This window comes from Pelobates fuscus, chromosome 11 (assembly GCF_036172605.1).
Source record: "Pelobates fuscus isolate aPelFus1 chromosome 11, aPelFus1.pri, whole genome shotgun sequence".
NCBI classification, from domain to species: Eukaryota; Metazoa; Chordata; class Amphibia; order Anura; family Pelobatidae; genus Pelobates; species Pelobates fuscus.
Window position 1 is genome coordinate 29,000,106 of NC_086327.1, and position 27,580 is coordinate 29,027,685.

General features: G+C 40.7%; 1 protein-coding gene across 3 annotated transcripts in view; it reads right to left on the reverse strand.

Moving 5' to 3' along the window:
- Positions 1–24,194, reverse strand: part of PPFIA3 (PTPRF interacting protein alpha 3) — a 126,915-nt gene extending 102,721 nt beyond the window's left edge. For all 3 annotated transcript variants that reach the window (XM_063436557.1, XM_063436558.1, XM_063436556.1), the window contains exon 1: positions 23,118–24,194. The gene's annotated coding sequence lies outside the window, so the exon portion shown is untranslated. The remainder of the gene's footprint in view (positions 1–23,117) is intronic.
- Between the last annotated feature and the right edge of the window lie 3,386 nt (positions 24,195–27,580).

Consider the following 27,580-nt stretch of genomic DNA (forward strand, 5'->3'; position numbering starts at 1 on the left):
GGCACATAACATACCAAAAAGCTAAGCCCCATACAGTAATGGGAATAAGAATGTTATTAAAGCAGATAACATTAATGGGAAGTTAATGCAGCACATGCATACAGTGGGGGTATAAGACAACCTGATTTATTTATTTTTAAAGTTGTCAGTTGATTGCAGTATCAGTAGAGTTGTGTGCTACTATAAAACATGAATTCCTGGTATTATAGGCCTTGTTAAAAGAAATACCCCACAGTGGGCTTCCAAACTCTGAATCTAACAGGAAAAGGCTGAGATCTCTCATGAAACCCTGATCCTCTTATTGCTCTCAATGGAAGTGCTTAACATATCCTATAGCCAATGCATATTGTAAAAATACACCCTGACATTACAGTGTTGTTCAATGTTAGCTGTCGTATAGCTATTATTAACTTGATCAAACAGCTTCAGTCATTTTTTTTCATGAATGACATTGTGTAGCGGTACTTACCCTTTCCAGGGGTCCTCTGTTCAAGCAGTGCGCGGCCCGGCGCGCTCTTAGAGTCAGGCGGGACAAGTGACCGCTTATCGCGGTCACTGCCCGCCTTCCTGTTGCAGCCGTCGGTTGAGCCGCGTGCGGCTCGTGCAGTGACCGCGATAAGCCGTCACGTGTCCCGCCTGACTCTAAGAGCGCGCCGCGAGTCTCGGGCGCGCTCTTAAAGGGACAGTGGGAGCCTAAATTGGCAAAGGCCTCCCATTGGTCCCTGTCATGCCACACTTCCCATACACTTACCTTTTGGGGGTGTGGATGTGACAGGGACCAATCAAAATAGATGTTAAGATATATATATACTCACCTTTTTCCCTTAGTTCCTTGCCCTATCGTGGTTTCTGTTTCAGTTCCCTTTAGCGCTTGTTGTATTCATTTGTGTTCCTTCGTACTTGACCTTGGCTTTGTTTTCTGACTACGTTATCTCTTTATCCTTATCTGTTCTGTTTGCCGGCTTGCTGTTTACTGTGTACCAGACCCCGGCTAGTCCTAGTTTACGCTGTCTCTTTGTGCCCTTGACCTCGGATCGCTCCTGACTCTGTACTTCTCCTATATGCGTCGAGACCGGCCACTCTAAGGTCCGGTAGACGTATCTCCCCTCTGTGTTGTCTTCTATTTAGTTGAATCCTGCATGTTGGGGTATATTTTCGTTACATTACGATAGGGCCATGGACCCCGCAGATTTGGCTCAGCAGATGGCGTCTCATGAGGCTAGATTTGTAGAGCAGGATTACCGTATGGATCAGATAGCCCAGGCTCTCCAGACGCTCTTATCTAGAACTATTCCAGCAACCACACCTAACCCTCCTACATCTCTTCTTCCTGAAGTATCTACTTTGCCTAATACTTCGGCCCATTTAACACCTCCTCCTAGGTATGGAGGTTTCATTACTCAAATAGAATTCCACTTTGAGATGTATCCACGTTCCTTTCCCACAGAGAGGTCTAAGGTGGGGTTCCTTATGCACCAGCTTACCGATAAAGCACTTGAGTGGGCAAATCCTATTTGGGAGGCTAATGGACCTATGGAGCATGATTTCAATCGTTTTCTTACGGCTTTTCGTAGAACTTTTGACACAAGGAAAAGGTCAAAAAATGCCGCAAGAGCATTAATGAGAATTAAACAGGGTTCTATGTCTGTGACTATGCTATTCAGTTTCGTACCCTTGCTTCACAGGTAGATTGGACCAACAATGGGTTAACTACTGCATTAATGGAAGGTTTATCTGACACTATATTGGATGAGGTAGCATTAGAGGCCCCAGTGCATTAGAGGACCTTATTGACTACCTCATTGATAAAGATAATAGGATTTGTGACAGGCTCTATACTAAGAACAGGAATAGACGTTTGGTTACACCTATTAACCCCAGAGTTGATAAACCTGAGAGTGTTAAAGTATCGGAGGAGGAACCCATGCAATTAGGGGTTGCCAAACTCTCTGATACTGAAAAATTACATAGGAGAAGGGACGGACTCTGCCTGTACTGTGGTAGGAGAGACCATATGGTAAAGGAATGTCCTTTGCTTCCGGAAAACTCTCGCACCTAAGACCTTATAGGGGACTGGCCTTGGGTGTGATATCTAAGTCTCCTAAATTGCCTCCTAACCGTTTGCTTCTCCCTGTTTCTTTACATATGGGAGAGAGTTGCATAGCTGAGCACATATACGCTCTGGTTGACTCCGGGGCAGCTGAAAATTTCATAGACTCTGGTTTTGTTAAGAAAAACAACATTCCCATCAGAGAGAAGGAGATACCCTTGGCCGTTGAGGCCATAGATGGTAGACCATTAAGTTCTCCAGTTGTTACTCATGAAACTGTACCGTTACACATGTATACAGGGGTTTTACACTTTGAAACCATTCGGTTCCAGGTCATTACCTCTCCCTCTTCTCACGTCGTGTTAGGGTACCCATGGTTACGTGCTCACAATCCCATTTCCGACTGGGAGTCAGGGCAAATAAAATCATGGAGCGAAGCCTGCCACGAGTCTTGTACTATTGAAATCACCCCTTTGAGTTCTATTAATATTCCAACTACTCCTCCTTTCTCTACTGTAATACCCCCTCAGTACTTATTTCTCAAGACTGTCTTCGATAAAAGGGAGGCTGAGAAATTACCGCCTCACAGACCCTACGATTGTGCTATCGATTTATTGCCTGGCACTATACCTCCTAAGGGCAGGGTGTACCCTTTATCTGTTCAAGAAAACCGTGTCATGGAGGAATATATTAAGGAATCACTAGAAAAGGGGTTTATTAGGAGATCCTCTTCTCCGGCTGGAGCGGGGTTCTTCTTTGTATCGAAGAAAGAAGGTGATTCAAGACCGTGCATCGATTATAGAGGTCTAAATAAAATCACCATCAAAAATGCATACCCTATACCTTTAATCACGGAATTATTTGACAGGCTAAAACATGCTACTGTATTCACTAAATTGGATCTTAGAGGTGCATACAATTTAATACGTATTAAGAAAGACCACGAATGGAAGACGGCATTCAACACTAGATCTGGCCATTACGAGTATACCGTGATGCCATTTGGTCTATGTAATGCCACAGCAGTATTTCAAGAATTTATTAATGACGTCCTAAGAGACTTTATTCACACATTTGTAATTGTGTACTTGGACGACATATTAATATACTCTACAGATTTACACACTCATCACAGACATGTTACAACAGTTCTGAAGACCCTTCTTGCTAATGGTCTTTATTGTAAACTGGAAAAATGTCTATTCGACCAATCCGAAGTCCAGTTTTTGGGATATTTGATTTCCGCCTCCCATTGGTCCCTGTCATGCCACACTTCCCATACACTTACCTTTTGGGGGTGTGGATGTGACAGGGACCAATCAAAATAGATGTTAAGATATATATACTCACCTTTTTCCCTTAGTTCCTTGCCCTATCGTGGTTTCTGTTTCAGTTCCCTTTAGCACTTGTTGTATTCAGTTGTGTTCCTTCGTACTTGACCTTGGCTTTGTTTTCAGACTACGTTATCTCTTTATCCTTATCTGTTCTGTTTGCCGGCTTGCTGTTTACGGTGTACTAGACCCCGGCTAGTCCTAGTTTACACTGTCTCTTTGTGCCCTTGACCTTGGATCGCTCCTGACTCTGTACTTCTCCTATATGCGTTGAGTCCGGCCACTCTAAGGTCCGGTAGACGTATCTCCCCTCTGTGTTGTCTTCTATTTAGTTGAATCCTGCGTGTTGGGGTATATTTTCGTTACACATTGCTGCGCATGCACAAAGGATGGAAATCTATAAGAGAGTGGTATATTTCCCTCTTTGTTCCACTAGTTCTGTCGGGATGTTGGAGACTCTTGGCGCAAGTGTTTTTTTTGTTTTTTGTTTTAGATGCATGCACCTAGCACTAAACAAGAAAATAAAAATATGAAATCCTCCTAGAATGCACACTTCTGGCACCATAACAACTTCATTCCAATGGTGCCTGGAGTCTTCCTTTAGGTGCCTGCAGTATCACATATGACAATGTATGTTAAAGCAGCAAGCTAGTTTTTTATCCTATTACTTATCTTAGGATTGAAACCTAACCCTGACTTCACCAGGTTGACCCCTATATGCCACCCACAGGGTATTTATTTCATACAGGCTTGGTACATTGCGAGATTAATTGAAACTTTCTTAATTACAAAACACTGATTGTCGGCCATATCGGAATACAAAATGGGACAGATCGGCTTTTGCAGCCTTGTATTTACAAGGGAATGGTAAAGCATTCTCCAATATAATTAACTCCTCACCAATGCAGCCGTTCTAATTACTGTAATTGTTAATTAGAGATGTTCAGAGATCTTTTTCTTGCCACACAGAGAGGGAATCAGGGCAGGATTTCAAACGCCCTCAGAGGGAGCTGCCAGCAATTTTGTCTCTACTTCATCTACGAAGAAGATTCCACCTGCCTTCCTTCTTATATGAACATTAAGATAGCCGTATGATCGAAAAACTTTCAAAATCAAAAAACCAAACCACCCTTCATTCACAAAACATAGAAAAAAAATACTGAACCTGTGGACCGATTCTCTACTAAGTTTTTCACCACTTTCCCTTTTCCGTCCCTGTTTTATTTTATATCTTACTTTTATATGTCTTGCTCTATTTTGTAATTTTTTCTTTCAGTATAAAATGCATAAACTTTTACTTAATATTTGAAACAGTTACTCGTATTGCTGTGAAAAAATAAATAAATAAAAAACTTTCTTGAAAAAAATATTTTATTGGAGATATAGTGCACACCATTATCTTTGGCTGTTGAGAGATAATTAATTTACTTTTGGGCATATGGTGGGCTGGCTGAAGTAACAGAAAATGCTTTTATCAAATCCTAATAGCTAGCAATACATTATAAAGAAGAATTATATGCTGGCTTCTAAAGAGGAATGTATCACATTTGAGATTGCCCATCTAAATACCAAGGTAAATTGTTTTGTAACCATTTTCTGTAGTTAATAACATTTTCCAGTTGCAATTTTTTTTGGGATGTAACCAATGTACCAAATAACATGTTGCTTAATATTTGCAGTCAGACGTGACAATGTGGGACATAGACGTGTGCAAGAGGTGTACCCAGGCACCCCTGACGCATGGTCAAACTGTCGGCCCTGCCCCCTGTTTAGATCTTTAAGGGCACTTTACCTCAGTTGAGTTAATTTGAAATGTTTTTGAAAAAAGACCAAAACCAAAACTGCAATTGTACCTCAATTTTTAAATTAGTATTTTCAAGTTAATTTTCGATGGTATACTTCTGTGGGTGCACATCCTAATGCATACACGCTGTGCACTCTAGTGCTGAGGAGACAATCAGATTTTCTGATATTCTGGTCTCTATCCACACCCCCTGCCTAGATTTGCCTCATTACATAAAGGTGTACACACTAAAAAAAATGAAATCATAATTATTTATTTTTATGAAAATAAAAGTAAGCATTTATTAATTAGGCACTCAGAAAGGCTATTTATTTTATTCATCAAATTAAAACTTTACAAACCTAAGTTTTAAACAATTGAAAAGCTTAAAACAACTAGGCACAACTAGGCACAAAAACATTAAATAAAAACAAATCTGAACTACAGATAACCAGGCGTGCAAATGAACAAACTGCCACCATCTTAATTTCAAGAATATGCTATGCTAACTAAAACTTACACAAAAGCACAGGTAGGGATATAAATTGGGTTCAGGGAGGACAAATCAGCCGAAATTAGGATATGCCGCTAGTACATTCTTAAAGGAAAGACTGCCTAGAAATTTCAGCTCTAGGTATGTTACCTACTGTGCCCTGCTGTTGTCCCCCAGATTACTGTCAAATGTTAAAAAACAAAGAGTTTGAGCATTGAGGGGAAAAAAAACCTTTTAACACCAGAGGTTGCTTCCAACTTAACACTTTCTCATTATCAATGCTAATTTCATCTGCCCAGTACTCTCAGCCATACACCACAGTCCAGGTTGGATGATGATGCAGAAGTGTTTATTCTGCAATATGAATGTGGCCAAGGAAGGGACCATATCCCGGCACTTGTATGATCCCTGGTTTATGTCAAATTGTCCATAAATAGCACCAGGACATAACATTCAAGGCAACATAATCACTAGAGTGAGCTATAGTGGTTATGTGACTTAGAGGTATTAGCAGTAGAAATATTCCTTATATATGATTCCTCTCTTGTAACTGTCATTAGTCTAATGCTATCCTTATCTTTTGTGTCACTTTACCCCACTCCCTCTAGTATGTAAGCTCATTGAGCAGGGCCCTCAACCCCTCTATTCCTGTGTGTCCAACTTGTCTGGTTACAAATACATGTTTGTTCGTCCACCCAGTGTAAAGCGCTACGGAATTTGTTGGCGCTATATAAATAATAACATAATAATAATAATAATAATAAAGAGGGAAATGCTCATGCCATTGTACAGAGTACTGGCAGTGGTGTATTTAGGATTTGTGCTGCCCTAGGCAGGATGGCCCCCACCCCTTCCTGTCAAGGCCGCACTTTGACTGACAGACGCTCACTCACATACAGACGCACTCTCTCACTGATAAATGCATACACTCACTGACAGACACACACTCTCATATACACTGACAAACAATGACATACACCCACTCACTGACTTGACACACTGATAGACAGACACACACTATTACTCGGACACACATTGACAGACTCACTCTCACTGACAGACGCACGCACTCACTGACCGACACACACATTCACTGACAGACACTCACTCACTCAAATTCACTGGAACACACTCACTGACTGACACACTCACACACATTCACTGACACACACACAATCTCACACACACACATTTCCCCCACAATTATTTTTTTTTTTTTTCAAAAAATTAAAATTCACCCAGCCTCACTACTTTTAGGATAGCTGGGTGGATTTTTCACCTGGGGTCCAGTGTTGCTGCTCGGCAGAGAGGCGGGCGGACGTGCAGGCAAGGCAGTTGTTTCCCGAGCGGGCAGGCACACTATGCTGTCAGCGAGGGAGCACTCTCCATTGAGCGCTCTGCTCAGATCCCTCACACGTCGCAGAGTGATGCCGGGAGCCGGAATATGATGTCTTATTCCGGCTCCCTGCATTACTGCGGGTCGCGCGAGGGAGCTGAGCAGAGCACTCAAGGCAAGGTGCTCCCTCGCTGACAGCTTAACATGACATGTATAGCTTGGAGGAAAGACGAGACAGGGGGGATATGATAGAAACACTTAAATACATAAAAGGGAATCAACACAGTAAAGGGGGAGACTATATTTAAAAGAAGAAAAACTACGAAAACAAGAGGACATAATCTTAAATTAGAGGGGCAAAGGTTTAAAAATAATATCAGGAAGTATAACTTTACTGAGAGGGTAGTGGATGCGTGGAATAGCCTTCCAGCTGAAGTGGTAGAGGTTAACACAGTGAAGGAGTTTAAGCATGCATGGGATAGGCATAAGGCTATCCTAACTATAAGATAAGGCCAGGGACTAATGAAAGTATTTAGAAAATTGGGCAGACTAGATGGGCCGAAAGGTTCTTATCTGCCGTTAGACCGCACCCCCCTAAAAATCAAGAAAAGACCCCATAATGTGATTATGGATAACCTTGTTATCTAAGAAGTTCTTTAACTATATTTCCAATATGCTTACCAGCCTTAAGGCGTATGGAAAGGTTAAGCCAAGGTTGGCAATAATCGCCCTAGCTCATATTGTCTAGGAAGACAGACAAAGAAAATGTGTACAGGAATGAAGGCTAATCGTTGTCATATCATGCTTCCAATTCGAATTGGTCAGTCTACTTGCTGGCTGTGCGTAATGGGAAGAGTAATCCACAGCACCGCCATAAGTTAGCCATCACTGGTTTCTGCTCTATCCAGGAGATAACCGATCCATTTTCTCCAAGATAAAGTGTCATCTTGCCCTACTGCTGGCCTTTGCATATCCTGTAGACTGGAATTTTCCTGCGCTGTTGGCAGGGCCAGCAATAAACTGAAACTCTGGCAGCGAAAGAATCATCAGACCAGCACGACAGGAATGGCTGGGTTACATTGTGAAACCACACAGGTCTCCATTACCAGGGAATTAACTTGTGTTCCAATTCTTTAAAAAGGTCAAATTTCTATAAAAAGTCAATCCTATTTTATAGTCTCTGTCACATTATGCGTGGAGTCAAACAGACCAAAAAAATGCACTAAGAGGATATCAAACACCAAATACATGTTACAGCCTAGAATTCTGTACTGTCAATCTTACCTGTCAGCGCATTCCATGATAAAATATCAGAAAAATATAACCTGTGTTCTGCTCGGTTTACTGCTCACAGAGATGTTTATACAATAAAATAAACTAGGAACGGTGGACAAGCAAATTGTCCATTCTAGGTTAGAATAGCCAAGTTATTTCCATTATAGATACTTTGACCTTACATTTTCAATTCTGCTTGACAGTTCTCCACAATTTCCTGTTTAGAAATCAACCAGACAGCGTAAACCAAGCATTCTTTGCGATACTTAGAAGTCATGAAAAAAACATGCATTTGTGAAACAAAACCTGGTTTATAAACAAATGAAAATTAAAGCAACAAAAAACAAACAACCAAAAAACAAACATATCTAGAAATGCTTTAAAAGGACAGTCGAAGAACCATAACCACTAAAGCCGATTGTGGTGGTTGTGGTGCCATCCCATCAGTTTTTGTCAGAGCATCCCCCAGAATACATTTATAGCAATTTGAAGCAGAACTGTAATTTTCATGTAAGTTAGTGTACATTGTTTCCTCATCCCAGTAAATGCTACTAGGATGTTTACTCGAATTAATAATGCAGTGCAGGTAAGTAAGACACACACTTACCTCCACTGCACCTTCATTTTCAGGAGTGCTACAGCACCCAATGCACTCTCGGGGTCTGAAGAGAAATGCTGTATAAGCACAAGTGATCTCAGCATTTCTTTGCAAGTGCCGTATGCACGAATGTAAATGATAAAAAAGAAAAACCAGTGAGAATTTAAAAAAATAAATAGTACAGCCCATAGCGAACTCATGGTGAGCTGCGGTTTGTGTTTTAAATATAGAATTTACCATGTGTTGGTCATTTTAAGTCTGTTCAAAACACATTTGTTTTTTCATAAAAATGTGCATTAAATGTTTCTAGACCCAAAAGACTGGATGTTTGAGAGGCAACTGTAGTCGCTGTTCAGCACTCCAATCTGAAATACACACTGTATTAAAAAAGAAATATAGAAACATTTACAATAATTAATATGATAATACTGACCATAGCAAAACAATACCAGTATAATGATTTACATATAACTATAACTATAACTATATCCATTCTACAGACAGCAAGGTTTCCCCACTGGCTGCACTAAGTGAAGTGATATCACATAACAGCGTACTAGCTAAGGGCATCAATGAATTACCCATGCTCTAATGGTAAATCTGGCCTCGCTAGCTACTCTCTGCTTCTCCAGGGCACAGTGGGCACTTGGCAAAATCGGAGTTCAAACAATAAATTCTTCTTTTGAACTCAATTGAATGCTGGAGGCTACTCGGCAAATCCTATTCTGATGGCATCCGATTCTCTATGCCAGTTCCCACTACAAACTACCACAACCACTGAGGGACTGAAGACAATTCCGAGAGACCCACCTCCATAATAAAAAGCTGACAGAATGATCTTGGATTTAATTGGTAATTAAAACTAAACTTGCTATTGTTAGGGGAGAGAATTGCAATCAAGATTGTTGTATTGAACTGTAAGATAATGTTAGTCTGAGTGACATTTTAATCATACACAAAACACAACACTTTAAAGAAGACTGCAACACCGAATTTGTATCAAAATGGTTGCAAACTTTAGAGTACTTTTATATAGTGTGTTTATGAGAAATGCTACTCAGAACTTAAAAGTATAACAAATCATAATTTGGGTCACAGATCCATTGAATACTGCATATCTACCTATTTATGGAGTCACTAACAGTGCGAGCTCTAAACATTCTCTTCTCCAAAGGGCAACTGGAAATTGAAATATTGACAACTGAGATATCGAAGTAAGAAGAGAAGGTGTCACCATTCTGGATGTAAAATAGACTTTATAAAGCTGATATATGCTACACAGCCAAAGCACTGACACTGCCATTGAATAAATTAAAGGGACACTATAGTCACCCAGACCAATTCAGCTCAATGAAGTGGTCTGGGTGCCAGGTCCCCCAGGTTTTAACCCTTCACATGTAAACATAGAAGTTTCAGAGAAACTGCTATGTTTACATAGAAGGGTTAATCCAACCTCTAGTCGCTGTCTTCCTGACAGCCGCAAGAGGCACTTCTGAGACGTTGGAGGTGAAAATTGCATCCAGCGTGCAGAACGTCCATAGGAAAGCATTGAAAAATGCTTTCCTATGGACTGCTTGAATGCGCGTGCGGCTGTTGCCGCACATGCACATTCCGCTCCACTCGGGAGCTGACGTCGGAGTTGAAGGGGAGGTCACCAGCGCCGAGGGAGCCCGGCGCTGGATTAAAGTAAGTAACTGAAGGGGTTTTAACCTCTTCAGTGCCAAGGCAGGGGTACCCTGAGGGTGGGGGGGACCTAGGGGTTGTATAGTGTCAGGAAAACTAGTTTGTTTTCCTGACACTATAGTGATCCTTTAAAATGTATTTTATGTTATAGGCCCAAGTTCAGTTATACATTTTACCTCTACCTACTGCGAATGTTACTTACCCCTGCAAAAAAGTCAACAGGAATATATAGCAGAGAAACACACATAGTCTTTGTACAATCAGAACTGGGGTACCACATAAGACCTGCATCTCAGCTCAGAACTTTTTGTGGCAGGCCTGTCTGTGTGACGCAGGTGATGCACCACAACAGTCCAAACAGTTAATACACCATAAGGACAGCAAACTGTCATATTTACACAAACAGGCCTATTCACTAAGTGAATTCAAAGTGAATTTCACGGTCTAAGGCCAAAATAGTCAAATTAAAAACAAGTGACATGGGGATTTTTTGTAAGTTTGCTATTTTGACCTAAATCCTGAAATAAACTTTGAATTCCAAGCAATTCTCACGTTGGTGGATATCTCTGATAGACCAAGAAAATACCGAATACTGAATGGTTTTTTAACACAGGGCAGTCTGGGATGATAGCATGGGGGTAGGAAATCAATCAGCATACTCTGCTAGTCATCAAACTATTTTCCCATCTTCTCTAAAAGCATCAAACGTTAAATACTCAGCTGAAATAGTCTCATGACTCCCTTAAGCACTTTTTAAATTCACTACCTGAAATCGCCTCAAAGTATTCTCCATCTATTATTTAAAGAAAAAGGATCATCTGTATTAGGAATGGAAAATCCTGTTTTTTTTTTTTTTTTGTGATGCAAAGTAAAAAAAAATAATTTAAAAAATGGAGCAATTGCCATGGAAACCAATGGAATCAGCAGGCACATTCCTTTGGAAACTGTTCCACGTTTAGAACGTCGCACCCCTTTTTAGATCACGCCACTTTAATTCATCTCACTAATTACGTAAACACGTTTCTCCTTTGCGAGAAGGGATTAGGCAAAGCACTATGACATGACAAGCCCTGGCAAGTAATATGTCATGAAGGGGTTAACTAGAAGTGTAAAGGTTTAAAAAAAAAAAATGCAGGAAGAACAGGTTTACCCACGCCCTAGTATGTTTTATGTAACACATTAAAACATAAATACATACAACTGATGAATGACAATGCTTTTTATTATTAAATATAATATTTCACAATAACAAGATTTTTAAGGAGACTATAACTAAAAATGTAATTTAAAATTTTTTTTTTGTAAGTCCTGGGATGCCCCACTGGATACACCCATTTCTATCGTTTAAAATACTAGTTTTTAATACTACATTTTTTTATCAATAAATACAAACTTGAAAAACAAGGTGCAAAAATACAAGCTTTATTCTAGTGATAAATATTTTTAATGATTTGATAGGGTCACGTTAAGCACCATCTGTGCAGGGATTTATGGGATAAAGCAGTTTCTACCCAGTTGTGGAGGGATAGCTCTGAAGCTGCATGCCAACCCACTATGCAGTGAACCAATGAAAATCCATTGACCTATCTAAGCCTGATGCCTAGGCTTACTCATTACCCAACCATAGTGCACAGGGGCGCTGGGATGATTTGCTCCCTATGGGGGTGAGACTAGTCCATCACACCAATACAACATTCCGTAGGGGTTATGGTGCTTAGAGTGCCGCTTTAATTTCATAGTTAATTTAAGTGAAATGCCATTAAATGGAGGTTAACGTCTATCCTGTTGTAATTGTAATGCTATGTACTATATTTAGCATTTTAACTAGTCTTCACATCATGCTTTACAATTTAAATGCCATAGCTCCTAGCAGTCCTAGGCTGTGCAAAACAATCCTGATCATCCCAAAATTGTTCTATGGTGTCATGCATGTGGGTATACCAGGGAATTGTCTTTAGCAATCACAGCACAAGTACATTATTAGACCAGTATGCAATGCACAAACTACACTTCGAACATGCAGTCCATGGGCAGAGAGATTTAAAGCGGCACTGTCAACCCCCACCTCCCTTCCTGCAAAATGAGTATTTCATAAATATAGAATCTCACGGAAATTTCAACCCAGTGAAAAGATATACAGAGATAAAAGAAGGGACTACTTTGTCTCAGAATTATTCCTACGATGGACACTGGCTGCTCTCATCTAGAAGTGTCCATACCCCAGCCATAGTGACGGCTGCAGGTAATTGGTTCTATCTATGGAGGATCACGTGGGACCCTCAGTAGATCCCAATGCTGCAGTAAAAGAGGACCGACCGGAAAAAAAAAAGATGGTGGTACCTGCAAGGGACAGTGTCAGGTTAGTTAAACTCAGCTTTGCCTGCTTCCCTCGGCCACTGGACCCATAGCGTCTGATATCACCGTCGGGGGTCTTTGTAAATTATGCAAAGTCCCAAGACAGTGACACTGCCGCTTTAACACAGAGTGTATGTGTGTGTGTGTATGTGTATATGCTTCAAAATACATTGAAAAAAACTGGCTCCTCAACTCACAAATATACAATCAACACACAAGCAAACATATACATGGATTACCATAAAAACACCCAACAAGCTTGTAAATAATTTAATACAAATATTGAGCTTCCTCCTATAAAATCTTGCTCATCATCAAAGCTGAAAAGCAAATAAAATACACATATCACTACACCTCCTATAAAATGGTCACAATTGCAGCTCATTCTAATAGAGCAGGCTTACTATTGACAGGCAACACGTAAATAAATTGCATGTACAAAGGAACAATTCAAAGAGATACATTTACACACTGAAAATACTAACCAGCATACAAACATATTTTGAGTATAGAAAAAGAAAATAAGAGATGTAACATATCATATGCATCATATGTGGTTTTCAACAAAAAACACACAAACAAACACAAATAAAATGGACAACAAAAAAGAATTCTTCAGCCAAGGGTCGGGCCCCAGGTTTGAGTAAATCCCACTAGCTGCAATAAGCATATTCATAACAAGGTGGTTGTTTTCTACCAGCCCTGCCTTGTCTACAGCAGTAAAGACCCTTCTGATAATGAGGAGAGTCTAATAGAGAGGTTTTGCAGAATATATGTTACTACTATATTAAATATAACAAAGTTTAGCTTATACCATGTATATAATGTGGATCACCAATCCATAAAGGTTAAGAACCAGTGGGCTTCGAGGTATGTTCCTGTCGGTTTATGGTTGCTATGTTCCTTACAGGTGCCAGAATACAGTTATGGTTTGTTTAAATGTTACATGCATTTTATGGATACTTTATATCATGTATGTGCTATGTGGATTCTGTATTCTGTGTGATCTTTGTGGCTGCTGTATGTCCCCCAAAACCCAAAGAGCACTGGGCCAATGCTACAGTAAAGCAACTCCTTTTCACATCCAAACCATGGAGGTAAGGTACCTAGTACCTGTCATTGATGTCTCTACATTTTATTCACAGGAGACGCAAGTGTTATGTGTGTTTGTTGTACGCATACCTCATAATATTTCAGATGGACAAAGACGGACACAAATTTTAGGGGTGTGAGTGTAGGTGTGGCTGGGTATGGGGCTGTTCAGGGAAATTTTTGTTTTTCTAATAACAATTTATGCAAATAAAATGCAATTAAGAGCAAGAACAATGTTTTTTTTTATGTTTACAGACTGATTCCTACGTTTTACTCATTTATTGTGAGTATTATTGCTGTGGAGATCTGTTATACACTCAGACACACCAACAATGTGGAACTCCTGGAAAAGAGGGCCATTGGGATAGAAAATAGGCAGTGGGTTTTGGGCCAAAAATAGTGACACCTGGAAGGTATGTATTCGTGATGCAGATTCAGTGTGGGCAAATGATGGGTGATACATGAATCACAAGACTAAAGGAAACCTCATCTGTGACAGTCAGGCTTGTTGGGCAGACTCTTCTGTTCAAATCCAGAAAAACGTGTGTATGCGTACACATTCTACACACACACTGATCAGTCACAATATTAAAACCAGCTGCCTCATATCGTGTTGGGCAGCCAAAGCATCTCTGATGCATCAAGGCATAGACTCCACAAGGCCTCTGAAGATATCCTGTGGTATCTAGTACCAAGACATTAGCAGCAGGTCCTTTAACTCCTGCAAGTTGCGATGCGGGGCCACCATAGATCGGATTTGTTTTTCCAGCACATCCCACAGATGCTCAATCGGATTGAAATCAGGGGAATTTGGAGGCCAAGGCAACACCTTGAATTCTTTGTTATGTTCCTCAAACCATTCCTGAACATTTTTTTTTAAGTGTGGCAGAGTGCATCATCCTGCTGAAAGAGGCCACTCTCATCAGGGAACACCAATGCCATGAAGGGTTGTACGTGGTCTGCAACAATCTTTAGGAAGATGGTACGTATCAAAGTAACATACACATGAATGTCAGAACCCAATGTTTCGCAGCAGAACATTGCCCAGAGCATCCCGCTGCCATCTCTACCCAACGTAAATGACACAAGAAAACGTGATTCATCAGACTAGGCAAAGTTCTTTCATTGCTCCGTGGTCCATTTCTGATGCTCACATTACCTTTGCAGGCTCTCTTCAAGGTGTACAGGGATCATTCTAACCAGTGTGCGGCTACGCAGTCCCATACACATCACATTGTGATGTACTGTGTGTACTGACATATTTCTATCAAGTCCAGCATTATGTTTTTAAGCAATTTGAGCTACAGTAGCTCTTCCGTGTGATTGGAACAGACTGGCTAGCTTTTGCTCCCAACAGACATCAATCAGCCTTTGGCACCCATGACCCTAATACAGGTTTACCAGTTGTCCATTCTTACACTACTTTTGATAGGTACTAAACACTACATACCAGGAACATAAGACGTGCCATTTGGAGATGCTCTGACCCAGTCATTCAGATTTTTTCGCTTGGCCATTTTTCCTGCTTCCAACACGAAATACAAGAACTGACTCTTTACTTGCTGCCTAATGTATCCCACCCCTATACAGGTGCCATAGTAACGATATAATCAATGTTATTTAATTGACCTGTCAGTGGATTTAATATTGTTGCTTATCAGTGTAAGAACATTGAGTATTATTTGGAATATGTGTCTCACTTTGGAAAAATAACGCAAAATGGCTAGGTCTACAATTACAATGTACAACATATTTTAACTCACATTTTTACTTGTACGCATTTGATGCATCTTACGTACAGGTGCAGATTTAATTTAAAAATGCAGTAAGTTAGTAGACATTTTCACAGCAAAAAAGTACGAGCTCTTTTAGGGGACTGCTTATATATGACAATGTCAGCCTAAATTCAATATAGGTATACCCACTAGCCGAACTAGAAAACTTTACTGCTCGTTCCTGTACATCTATTTTTGATGTAAAATTTTAATTTCGCATGGGAATTCTCTACAGCTGTCAGTTTAGTGCATAAACCCCCTATAAATCACCTTATAGATTTTTCATCGGCGGATGAATCCCACCATAGATACTAGTGATGCAGAGCATCACAGCAGGCTAAGGGTTGAGATACAAATTGCAAGGATGCAATATAGAGCCAATAAAACAACAAAAAACAAAAGGAAGGTGGAGTTAAACAAAAATAATGAAATGACAGATAAATAAATATACATAAAATGTAACACTTTATTTTTTTTTTACAGTCTCGGGCTATCTTCACACAGCCATCTGAGCATATCCTGATCCGCTCTGTATGCCTTTTCTGTAGCTCAGATATGAAGTGTGATGTATAGCAAACGCAACTGTTTCATTACCATCCCCCTATTTCCACCCATAGCTCAGAGGTAGAGCATTACACCAGGGGTTTTCAGTGGGGGTGGGGAATGCATTGTGGGAATTGGTGGCAAATAATACACATGACTCTGATAGCCTTAGATTGCAGAATGTCTACGATGTTCTAATTTTAACCCTCATATTGCTGGAGCATCTGCCGCTCGGTTATAGCAATAAATGGAGACTATTTTTACACTGTAAAACCGGCCATAGAGCAATGCAACCTCAATCGTTATTTATTGACAATGCAGATATAACGAGCAATACTGGTCCATAAAGAGAACTTTTCCAACAAGTCAAGCAACAGTTTTTACATTCTAGTATAGGGCATTCTACCAATAATAATCACCACCCAAAATATCAACAACCAGACAAGGTGACCCTTTAACCCATAATTGCAGCAGAGTTGCTGTGAACTATTGGTTAAAGGAAGTCTTTGTCTAAGGTTTTCAGTCTTGCTGAGACAACACAAGATCTGGACAGTGTGTGTTACTTTGATCTTATGTCTAACGAGCGCACATACCAGCTACATACACACAACACCTGGGAGTCTGAGAGTTCTGAGCAGTATTTTAGCCGTTCCTAGAACTGCACTCTTCTGGACAGCGATTTCAGATCTCCAACCTGGAATCTGCTAAAGCCACCCAACTCGGGGGCCAGAGCCCAGAGTGCTCCTATCACAAATGGGTCAACTACTTCCTTTATAGCTCCATCCAACTGTGATGGACGACACATAAAACAGAACGTCAGACAGATGTGTGAGAGTCACGGGCAAGCCCTGCAGCTTTCCGTGGCAGGACGGAGGCACAGGAGACACTGGTCTGCACCTTTACAGGATTCCTCCTGTGATCTATAGCCATTCTGAGTATTGCTGCAGATTATCAATACTCAAATATCACACAGTGCCGGAGTTTGCAATAAGAGCATATACAATATACATACACAATACAGCCCATATCGCTACCCACAAATTCACATGCACAAGCACTACAGTCACTTTACACACACACACACACACTACATACCCTATAAACACTGGATTTATCTACATAAGCTGAAGATTACCGTAATTATGGTACTTTTTTTTCTGCAGTGTGTCATACAGTAAATGGTACTGGATTATATCAGCAATTTAGTTAAGCATGACCTCTCATTGGTTGACACACACACACACAAAGGGTATATCTAATTAGGATGCTACTTTGTAAAAAGAAGGGGTATGGCTAAGGAGATAATATGGTTATGCTGTATAAAGCTTAACATTTTTTTTGTAGATTAATTTATGTTAATTTTTATTTAAACAGCCCCATCAAAAGACTTTTCTATTAAATATATCTAACCTGGGGTGGTGCCTTGAGTGACAGATAGACATTATATAGAATAGCCTAAACAAGTTCAGGTAAAGTTTTGTAGAAGAGTAAGACAGAAAAAAAAGAGAGAAAAAGATACAAACTATAGTTAAACACAAAGTACTAACTGGACAATCAAACAAAATCAATATTTATTCCTGTGATCAGGAAAGCTTGCCATGATTCTGAAGACAGTGGGGAGAGTTTGATGGTAAAAGGAGCAAGACAATAACTTATAACATAAAAACATGAAATCCTGAAACATGGCAATCAAGGTCAGCAAACGTGCACATATAAACATCAAGTCCATTGTGAAGCCATCAGGGTCAAGTATGTGGTGCATTATAGAGCACAGACGGAAATGAAATAGGTAGGGGATAATGTGGAGAGGATGTGTTTATCCAGCAGGTTTTGCACCTTGAGTCCACGAACGTTCATATTGTGTCTTGAAGGTAGTGATATACTGAAATGTGGGTTCCACAGAGAGGTAGCTCAGAGTGTTTTACCTTGAGATCAGTATATTATAGAGGTGTTAAAGAGTTACTCCAGGTACCATGGCCACTTTAGCCTCTTTAACCCCCATGCTGCCAGAAGAGTGTCTCCACCTCCAGACTGGATAATATCAGTTCTGTAGATATGTCTATGCACAGATGCTCATTCACCGGCCGAGAGCATCAGTCAATCAATGCCCGTTAACGCCAGGTCTTAGACTGCTGGCTCCCTTTCATTGCCCCAATCCTCGGTATGAACCGGCATGCCAGAAGGAAGAAGCATTGCTCCGCCAAGCAATCATTGGAGGCCGGGCTGCAGGTTACTGGGGACCAAGAATCTCAACTAAACCTTTAGTCGTGATGAAGGACGCCGCGCCTATGGACTCCAGGCATTATGATCACTTCAGTTTGTTGAAGTGATTATGGTGTCTACAGTGTTCCCTTAACTTACAGGCTCAGATAGCAGATACCATGATATAATTATCAATCCCATTTTTAGGGCTTTGTATGTGCATGGTACATCTTGAAGGAATGGGAGCAAGTGGGAATAAACTGATAGGGCTTCTAGTTAGAGTATTAGGTTCTTAAGGTCAGTCAATCAACCGCATGGAAAACCAATGCAAGGCTGTAGTCATTAGACATGTGCATTTGGTTTAAACCAAATTCATCTAAATTTTAGGCGACTGGTGATTCGTTTGAATTCCACAATTCCGAATCCCCATATGGCTGAATCATTAAACAAACTAAACTGGAATTGAACAAGACATTTTGATTCAGAGCCCCATCCCTGGTGCCAGAAGAGGCACATTTTCATGTCATTTTCAGTTTGCCCCCAAAATTTTTTGCTTAATCAATTGAATGGGAAACGAACCTGAACAAATGCCATATAGACAAAATTGGGTCCAATCAAACCCAATTTTTTTTTTCTGGGGTGAACAAATTTAATTTTTTGGGGGGTGCACAAGTCTAGTAGCCACAGCCCTTGAGAACTGCAAAGAACCAGGTGTTTTGGTTGGTAGATTTTATTTACAAAGTTGGGCCTTTTCAGATAAAGTTTCGTAAGGTTTGATTGAGGGTTCTTCTGACCCATTCAAATCCACCGGTAAGACATGTAAGAATATAAACATTTTGAGAAAGCTAGTCAGCTTGTAGAATATTAGTATGTCTTGTTAAAAAGGGGGAGTAAAGTGGTAAAATAATTATAGAGTTGAGTATAGAGTATGTGTTGTCTGAGTGACACGGAAGCAGAGTTGGGAAACTACAGCATCCCGGGTATAGGGATGCAGATTTTTGTAACTCAAAGTGGAACTGCCATTCCAGTTCAGTACAGGCACAGCTGGGCACGCAATGCAAATGAGAACAAGGAATAAAAACATTGTTTAATTTATTTTTCCACTATGTTCAATGGCAGAAAAGGGCGATATTTGTAACAAAAGCTAAAAGACCGTCAAGATGGAGGCACCCAGTTCCAGGTTAGATGTGGTGTTGTCTTCATTTAATTTTATTTTTAAACTTCATAAAAACATATTTGCCAAATATAAGAGATCAGTAAACTGGATATGAAAAATTCTGTGAAGTAACAAGTCTCCTTTAATGTTGAAGTCTGGCGCTTGATATTCTGCACTCATTTGCATTTTGTGTTACAGATGAGGGTCAATCCCAGCCTCGAGTGTTCCTTTAATGAACAAGAGTGCTCCCAATTATATCCCTATGATTAAGATGAGGACATTTAGGATAAAACCTATCAGGGGCCCATCCATTTAAATAGCATAGCAATCTGTTAGCTGGGCTACACAACAATGTAATGTAAAAGTGTGAAAACACAAATAGTTCTTTTTCTCAGACATTTTAGACAATAAGACAATAACCATAGATAAAATCTTTATGAAATAGTCACACACTGACTTTATCGTAATTTCATTGAACTTCCAATCCAGTGAAAAGATATACTAATACAAACTAGGGACTACTCTGTCTTAGTATTTTTCCTAAAGTTTGACAAAAAGGCAGAGTTACCTTTTGTCAAGCCTTGTCAATCCCCCAGCCACCACTAGTGTCTTTGGAAAATCCCCTGGTTTTGCGGGATCCATACAACTTAGTGTTGTACTCTCGCTACAACACTGACATGGGCCCTAGGCAGCTGAAGTCCCAGGAGCTGAAGAGGACTGACAAGAAGAACATGGCGGTTGTGTGATGGACAAGTTTAGGTAAGTATCCCTCACTTTCCCTGGCACCTCGTCGCCTTCCAACATAGCAGTCACCATCCCTTTATTTATTTGTGTGCCAAAGTAGAGTCCAACGCATTTCAAATCACCTCTGGCACTAAAAAGGTTAAAATTGGTTTACAAGTATTGTATAGCCTTGTAAACTAAAGCAGCAGCATTGTTACTTGAGTGGTCTTTGTATTTTTTTTTTTTTAAAGACCACCAATTTGTCATGTCTGTGTCCATGGTGGTACACAAGAAGAGAAGGCAGAAGATATTTATACTTATCAGAAGATCTCTTTGGCACTACCATCTTCTGGCTTAGTTCTTCTCAGCTTAATTTGCCAGAAGCTGCTTCAAAGAGTTAGAGCACAATATAAGGGTCTGAGGAAGATACCAAGAGACCAAAAGGATCCTCCATAGATATTCGATACCATAGACCTTATAGGGAATCGGCAAAATGCAGTAGGTGGAAACTTCTTTCTAACACATTTTGCCAAAATCTGTTTATCCTTAATAGTAGGTAGCCCTTAATTCGTCTTTGGATATATTTGCACTGAAATGTCAATGGAATTCATAAAGAATCTTAAGAGTTATAAAGTATATATATTTTAACACTTTGGATATTTACTTATTAGGCATGGAATGTTTCCATGGAATCCACAATGGTATGCCATAATTGGTGTACAAAACATCTAATTTATAGACTCGCTAACAAATGGAATGCTAGACTATGAGTGCAAGAGATTAAAAAATAAACGTGTTTAAGAAAAAAGATAACAGGGCACAACCTGCTATTAAAAGATAACTACAGAGGGGGGATTTCTGTGAGATCAGAAAAATAGACACTGCTTGAGTTATAACAATGAATTAAAATGAGACTCCTTAGTGCTTCTGGCAAAACTTGGTCCTCTTAGGTAATCCTAGTGTTTAGGGGGTCAGACACAAAGGGAAAAAAATAATTATATATTTCAAATGGAATTAATCCAATCAAAGCAAAGATGAAATTGAAATTGGGCAAGCATAACCCTGACACGGGCATAACCAACCTGCTTCTCTCCAAAATGTATTCAACTACAATTCCCATCATTCTTAGTAAATCCATGACTAAAAGATACAGTTTGAATAATTATTTTCCCAACTATTGTTAAATAGGTTTCGTTGCCATGCAAAGTCAAGGCCTGAGGAAACTCTACTGAAGACAAATATTGGAAGTCTTTTTACTGGATACAAAAGTGCTTCATTAACCTCCGACAAAAGATATCCCGGGCAGAAAATGCCACATTGCTTGTTTAACCCAGTCTGTACCACAGAGTTCTACAGCACAGTGACACTTACAAGGTGCACAGAGGGCTTCAAAAGCGTATAAAATAAAATGTGGGGTCACATGAGAGTCCTGAATACCATCAGTTATAGGTGCAGAGTACATAAGAATGTAGGGAGGGTCGGTATTTAATGATGCACGAAATTATGGAATAAAGGTAGTATGAAAAATGGACCATAACACAGAATCATGTAGTCATTTGATTTGAAAGGATAAGCAAAGCTAACTAAAACTGCTGGAAAAAATGCATTACAAAATGCCTAGCCTTTTCCCTGAAAATTATAGCGATTTGCAAAAACCTAATTAAATACTAATTTAGGATGTATTACTAATTTTGCAAATATACCCTGTAGGCATATATATCACACATTTGTTACAAGGTTACATGCATATTTTAATATTAATATATGTGTGTGTGTATGTATATGTAAGTGTATGTATATTTGTATATAAAATACACATACAAACACACATATATATTTGGATACACACACGTTTATTGCTACATTTAAACACCTGTACAATTATAAAAGAAAATAGTCTACATAGAAATAGAATGTATGATTAACAAGGCCGTGATGGGATGGATTTTGCGAAGGATACTGAGGAGATGAAAATGATGCAGACATTAAAAGGTTGAGATACAATGGCATAAATGGGGGATGGTTTGAACAGTGGTTGTCAGGGAAAGCACAGAAGGATGTGATGAGGTAGTGGCAAGGCAAGATATGCAGACTGGTAGAGTGCAGCCTATAATGATCCATTAGTCCCTCTGCCGCTGCAAGGGCCTGCAAAGCACTCAACAAGATAAATGGTGAAATGCAAACTAGAAATGGGTGGGATTATTAGAGCAGGCAGGTGCTGGGTGAGGCATCAAAGGATATAGGTATGTAAGATCATTATCATCATCAACACATTTCTGCATATTTATAATACACCAGGATATTTGCCTGTGCTGTATGATGGGAAGGCAGGGTAGGCGTTAACAGATCTATACTATGCATGTACATACACAGGAGATCATGGGAATCATATGGTAAACCCTTTTTTAGTGTCAGATTGAGAAAACACCAAAACCATCTTGATTTCTATGGGTTAGACATGACAAGGGATGCTGAGTGAGGTGGGATGGGTAACCCAGATATGGTCCAGGGGTAGTACAGAGGGATGCTGCTGAGATAAGGCTGGGATGGAGTGGTACCCAGTACTGCTAAAGGGGAAAGGAATGGATCAGCTGTGATGGATCAGCTGTGATGCTCACAGGATGCACAAGGAGGGGATATTAAAATCACAGGGCACAGGTGCAAGGGGTGAGGGTCTAAGATAAAACAGTCAGTAATACCCACACCCATCCCCTCCTCTTACCTCCTCTAGAAAGGGACATCTTCCACTGTCTCTTGACACCTCTTTGATGTGGGGATAGAGGTGCAGCTGTCTCTTCATGTACCTCTAGCAATGTCTCTCCTGATACTCCTGGGCCAGGGAGGATATATTCAACCCTCACTAGCAGCTCTTACCCCCTTTCTCAGCGCTGTCTCCAGGCAGCCATCCATACGAATGTCTCTTTCTCTGTCACCCCAGCCCTTGCTGTCTCTTCTCCCCTTGACTCTTCTCCTTGAACTTGACTACCTTAATTAGAATGTGCCCTCATGCTATACCCCTCCCTCCCCTCCTGGCTCTCTTTCTGAGCCCTAGACACTTACAGTCTCTTGTTATACCCTCCTTTTTTGGATGTCTCTTCTACCCTCCCTACAGTGCCTAGCTGTCTCCCCTCTCTCCCCACCCTAATTCTCTGTCAGTACAAGCTGTCTCCCAAGCTGTCAATGTGTGCCTCTCCCTCAGCATCAAGCTCTCCACTCTCCTCACCCAAGTGTCTCTTTTCTCTCCCTGCCTTCTCAGTCAGAGCCGTCTCTTTTTCCTCTATGAGCCCTGGCAGTCTATCCTTATGTTTCAGAGGGGCCAGATCTGTCTCTTCAGTCAGAGCTGTCTCTACTGGCTTCCAGACCTCTCTTGTCTCTCAGTCCCAGTTCCCCACCAGGAGCTGTCCCTACTCCCTAGCTGTCTTTTTCCTCCAGACTCTGACTGTCTCTTTTCTCTAAGTCCCTAGGTGCCTCTCCTTGGTCATTCAGCTGTCTCTTCTCCTGCAAAACTGTCTAATCTCTCACCCACAGTTGTATTATGTCTCTCAGAGCTGTCTCTTGCCCTCAGTCCCCAGAGGTCTCTTTCCACCTCTCAGAGCACTCTCTGGTCTGTCTGTCTCTTTTCCCTCACAGCACTCTATGCCTGTCGCTTTTCCCTCACAGCACTCTCTGTCTCTTTTCCCCTCACGGCAGTCTCTGCTCTGTCTCTTTTCCCTCACAGCACTCTCTGCCTGTCTCTTTTCCCTCACAGCACTCTCTGACTGTCTCTTTTTCCCTCACGGCACTCTCTGCTCTGGCTGTCTCTTTTTTCCTCAGAGCACTCTCTGGCTGTCTCTTTTTCCCTCACGGCACTCTCTGCTCTGGCTGTCTCTTTTTTCCTCAGAGCACTCTCTGGCTGTCTCTTTTTTCCTCAGAGCTGTCTCAGTGTTATCGTCGCTGTGGCCGCCCTGCGGCAGTCCGAGTAGCCGGCGATAGGGGAAGGAGAGCCGGTGCCTGTGATCCCCATCCTCGGCTCAGCATCCCCAGGACCCCCCGCTCCTCCCAGCGCTAAATCACCCCGAGCACCAGCCCTTCAGGAGAAAACCACGCCTCTCAGGGGAGACAGGCAGCCTCGCCCGCCAATCACCGCGCGACTACAGCACCGGCCACGCCCCTGGTACCTTTAGAGGCGGGTTTACCAGCCTTGACTGACGTCTAGAGCAACCAATAGTGGGAGAGGTGTGTAGGGAGTGTCTTTCCACCAATCAGTGGCCGAGTGGGGCGGGACATAATGTAAGGGATGATGTCATCCAGAGCATGGTGAGCAGGTTTAAAGGGCTGGATAGAGACAGGGATTGCCAGGGGGTAATGGGCAGGTGGGCATGGGGCATGGCACAGAGGGCGTCAATAAATCCTGGCTTAATGGCCATTATGGGGCTATCAGCTACAGGTCCTCATTATGCCCCTTTCTTTTTTAATCAGGATTTGGATAGCTGGTACCTATTCCAATCATATTATTAATTTTAGCATTTTTTTATTTTATTTATTTTTTAGACCACCAGCAAATTCCTCACTAGTTCACAGATATACATTGAGATAATACAATTACATGTCATTGACAGACAAAATAATACAGTCAGATAAAATAGAGCATTGCATGCAGTGGCCATGATGAGAAGGCAAGGAGTACATTGGAAATGTTGCAGGATTTACCCATATGTTGCCAAAGCAACTTCATGTCAGCAGTTCAAGTAAAAATGCTGATTTAAAAAAAAAAATGTAATGGTTACAGATGGCAAAATATCTTATGATTGGTACAAACTGATTTTACAAAGGACGATGGGGTGAGCGTGAAGGTTCATAGAAGCTATGGCATATTATCTGCAAGATTGAGCTAAACCTTTTTGAAGCATCTACAATTTTCCTAATTTTAGAGCACCTAATTATATCAAGGTATCAGCACAATAGTTCTATGAAGGATCCTAGGAGTTTTTAAAATGTTAGAAAATGGATCGCATGGTGAAATGGAGAGAAAAGGGTGCCCTAGGCTTTGAAATGGGCCATAACCTGATATAGCAGAACACAATTCTCTCATAACTTCTGTGAAATGGGGATTCCTACTCAGACCCACAGGAAGATGGAGAGGCTCAATGACGGGGCATATCCTCGGCTCCGTTACAGAATAGATTAGTTATTTGCGGGAACAAGTTGTGCTATCTTATATGAATGCATGATGACAGGTTAGGAATAGTAGATTTGCAAAATGTGTTGGCTTAGCCAAGACATACAAGGACTTGGTCAACACATTTTAAAGGGGTAAGTCATTGGTCAAATTGATGACAATCATTAGGACTATTTGGACTCTTTTTCTAGGCTTCTACGTGAAGACCCAGAGGATGATCTTCGGTTGGGTAGGATTCAGTGGGCAGTCTGCTAGAAATGTCACCCCACTAAAAAGGAAGATGTACTAGGTTCCACCACCAGGGATACCCCAACGTGGCTAGATGGCATCACACCAATATGGCACTTGGACCTCTGCCTACACATTTTTAGAGCAAGCAAGAGATAAAATTACTTTTAGATACTAAGAACCTGTGCTTGGTATCAGGTGTAGTCAAAGACAAAAGCTTGGGAAATAATCATGGAAAATTGTCCAACCCAGCATTAGTCACAGTGCGTTTTTTTTAGCCAAACGTTTGCAGTTTGTTTTAAGGTTTATTACCATTTATTGCTTAATGAGTAAACCCCTAACTTTTTAATGTTGAAGAATAGATTATTGATTATTTAGCCATTTAGTATGTGATGAACATAGTACAGATATATATTCAATATATTATTATTATTATTATTATTGCCATTTATATAGCACCAACAGATTCCGTAGCGCTTTACAATATTATGAGAGGGGGGATTTTACTATAAATAGAACAATTACAGGAAAACTTATAGGAACAATAGGTTGAAGAGAACCCTGCTCAAACGAGCTAACAGTCTATAGGAGGTGGGGTGTAAAACATATTCTGTTAAATTTGACAGGACATTTTGCAGAGTATGTTTAAAGCTATATTCCTAATGTTTGTGTCCATCCCCCTCCTTGTATTAAGGTGTCCCACATGTGCATTGAAATAAAAAAATAAAAATAAAAGTTTTAATCACCTTTTTTTCCATTTCCGAGGCCTCTATTCCTCCTGCGTCATCTTCCAGCATCGAAGCCTCTCCGCCTCCCACTTTGTCCAAGGAGCATTGGGGACCTAATGAGCATGCACAACGAGCTCCGTGTGAGCATCCAAACTTCCCCATAGGAAACCAGTCCATTAATGCTTTACTTTAGGAGCTTCCGCGTCACGTGACTCGGTCGGTGCAGCGAAAGTCCCTCTAGTGGCTGTCATAATGACCACCACTAGATGTGTGTTAATCCTACAATGGAAGGACGGGACCACTGCACCCAAACCACTTCATTAAAAGTAACTGGTCTTGGTGATTATAGTATCACTTTAACTAAACATTATCAATGTGGTGCAAGGGGCTGTCACTGTGAACTGTGGTACTTTGCCTGAAGTTGTGCTGGTTATGCTACTTAGCTTGTGCCTTTACAGCACATAATGGCATCTGAGTAGTACAAGGTACATAGAGAAATTTGCAAAACTACATATGCACTACTAGAAAAGTGGAGGGGGACATATTTCAAATGTAAACACTGCCTTTGCAGAGGAATAATTATATCATGCCACACATGCACATTTTTTTCAGGACTATAGGTTCCCTTTATATGTAAGTAGTTTGACAAAGAAGGGGGGGGGAACCTGGATGTATTGCATTGTATAGAGAACAAATATGAGTGCTATGATAGAATCTTACAAATATTTCAAGGAATTTAGATGCACATTGCAGACAGGAGCTAATCCCCTGTTTTAGGGATCAAAACGTCCAGTCGCCAACTAGCCTTTAGTAATTGAAAATTCATCCCTGACAAGTGTTTCACAAATGCCGAGAGCCTCTGGAGATCCTCAGTGCTGGTTAAAAGTAGTATCTGTGACCACCAAGAGGACTGGGCAGTGGTACTCTTTCAGAATTTGTAAGGATCCCTTAAAAGGCACACTATAGGCACCCAGACCACTTCAGCTCATTGAAGTGGTCTGGGTTCAGTGTACCTGTTCCCCCTAAGTCCTGCAATGTAAAACCTTGTAGTTTTAAATAAACTGCAATAAT